This window comes from Osmerus mordax (genome assembly GCF_038355195.1).
Source record: "Osmerus mordax isolate fOsmMor3 chromosome 7 unlocalized genomic scaffold, fOsmMor3.pri SUPER_7_unloc_9, whole genome shotgun sequence".
Classification (NCBI taxonomy): Eukaryota; Metazoa; Chordata; class Actinopteri; order Osmeriformes; family Osmeridae; genus Osmerus; species Osmerus mordax.
In genome coordinates, this window is record NW_027120364.1 from 47,501 (window position 1) to 50,000 (window position 2,500).

The following is a 2,500-nucleotide window of genomic DNA, read 5'->3' on the forward strand; positions in this document are numbered from 1 at the left end:
TGTAGATGAGCACATTTTCCCAACTTTGAATGTAAGTTTCCAGTATCATTGAAAATGTGGCCTCAAACGAGCAGTTTTGCCCCCGAACGTGGGATTTGGCTGGGGACGGTTTCTATATTCAAGTTGGGATGGGGGGCACCGAGGTGAGTGGTGGTTGTCCCCGAAAAAGCCCTCCCCTTTTCCGTAGCCCCGTTTAAAGTTTTGTTTGGGCTCCTGTTCAGCGGGGATGCGCGTGCGCGTGGCAACCTTGACACGCCCGTGTTCCCCTGGACCAGACCTTTCTAACGCCGCCTGAGTTAAGGTGCTACGACGTCCCTAAGTGGAGATGCCTGTAAATGAACACCTTTTCCCAACTTTGCACGTTTCCAGCTTGAGAGGAAAAGGGGCTTAAAATTCACAGTTATTCGCCCGAACGTGGGATTTCGCTGGGGACGGTTTCTAAGTTCAAGTTGGGATGGGGGGCACCGAGGTGAGTGGTGGTTGTCCCCGAAAAAGCCCTCCCCTTTTCCGTAGCCCCGTTTAAAGTTTTGTTTGGGCTCCTGTTCAGCGGGGAAGCGCGTGCGCGTGGCAACCTTGACACGCCCGTGTTCCCCTGGACCAGACCTTTCTAACGCCGCCTGAGTTAAGGTGCTACGACGTCCCCAAGTGGGGATGCCTGTAAATGAACACCTTTTCCCAACTTTGAATGTAAGTTTCCAGTATCATTGAAAATGTGGCCTCAAACGTGCAGTTTTGCCCCCGAACGTGGGATTTGGCTGGGGACGGTTTCTAAATTCAAGTTGGGATGGGGGGCACCGAGGTGAGTGGTGGTTGTCCCCGAAAAAGCCCTCCCCTTTTCCGTAGCCCCGTTTAAAGTTTTGTTTGGGCTCCTGTTCAACGGGGATGCGCGTGCGCGTGGCAAACATGACACGCCCGTGTTCCCCTGGACCAGACCTTTCTAACGCCACCTGAGTTAAGGTGCTACGACGTCCCCAAGTGGGGATGCCTCTAAATGAAGCCAATTTCTCCTATTTGAATGCACTCTCCCAGCCCAGAGAGGCATGTGCCTTAAAATTCACAGTTATTCACCCGAACGTGGGATTTTGTTGAGGACGGTTTCTAAATTCAAGTTGGAACAGGGGGCACCGACGTGAGTGGTGTTTGTCCCCGAAAAAGCTCTCCCCTTTTCCGTAGCCCCGTTTAAAGTTTTGTTTGGGCTCCTGTTTAGCGGGGATGCGCGTGCGCGTGGCAACCTTGACACGCCCGTGTTCCCCTGGACCAGACCTTTCTAACGCCGCCTGAGTTAAGGTGCTACGACGTCCCTAAGTGGAGATGCCTGTAAATGAACACCTTTTCCCAACTTTGAATGTAAGTTTCCAGTATCATTGAAAATGTGGCCTCAAACGAGCAGTTTTGCCCCCGAACGTGGGATTTGGCTGGGGACGGTTTCTAAATTCAAGTTGGGATGGGGGGAACCGAGGTGAGTGGTGGTTGTCCCCGAAAAAGCCCTCCCCTTTTCCGTAGCCCCGTTTAAAGTTTTGTTTGGGCTCCTGTTCAGCGGGGATGCGCGTGCGCGTGGCAAACATGACACGCCCGTGTTCCCCTGGACCAGACCTTTCTAACGCCACCTGAGTTAAGGTGCTACGACGTCCCCAAGTGGGGATGCCTCTAAATGAAGCCAATTTCTCCTATTTGAATGCACTCTCCCAGCCCAGAGGCATGTGCCTTAAAATTCACAGTTATTCACCCGAACGTGGGATTTTGTTGAGGACGGTTTCTAAATTCAAGTTGGAACAGGGGGCACCGACGTGAGTGGTGTTTGTCCCCGAAAAAGCTCTCCCCTTTTCCGTAGCCCCGTTTAAAGTTTTGTTTGGGCTCCTGTTTAGCGGGGATGCGCGTGCGCGTGGCAACCTTGACACGCCCGTGTTCCCCTGGACCAGACCTTTCTAACGCCGCCTGAGTTAAGGTGCTACGACGTCCCTAAGTGGAGATGCCTGTAAATGAACACCTTTTCCCAACTTTGAATGTAAGTTTCCAGTATCATTGAAAATGTGGCCTCAAACGAGCAGTTTTGCCCCCGAACGTGGGATTTGGCTGGGGACGGTTTCTAAATTCAAGTTGGGATGGGGGGAACCGAGGTGAGTGGTGGTTGTCCCCGAAAAAGCCCTCCCCTTTTCCGTAGCCCCGTTTAAAGTTTTGTTTGGGCTCCTGTTCAGCGGGGATGCGCGTGCGCGTGGCAAACATGACACGCCCGTGTTCCCCTGGACCAGACCTTTCTAACGCCACCTGAGTTAAGGTGCTACGACGTCCCCAAGTGGGGATGCCTCTAAATGAAGCCAATTTCTCCTATTTGAATGCACTCTCCCAGCCCAGAGAGGCATGTGCCTTAAAATTCACAGTTATTCACCCGAACGTGGGATTTTGTTGAGGACGGTTTCTAAATTCAAGTTGGAACAGGGGGCACCGACGTGAGTGGTGTTTGTCCCCGAAAAAGCTCTCCCCTTTTCCGTAGCCCCGTTTA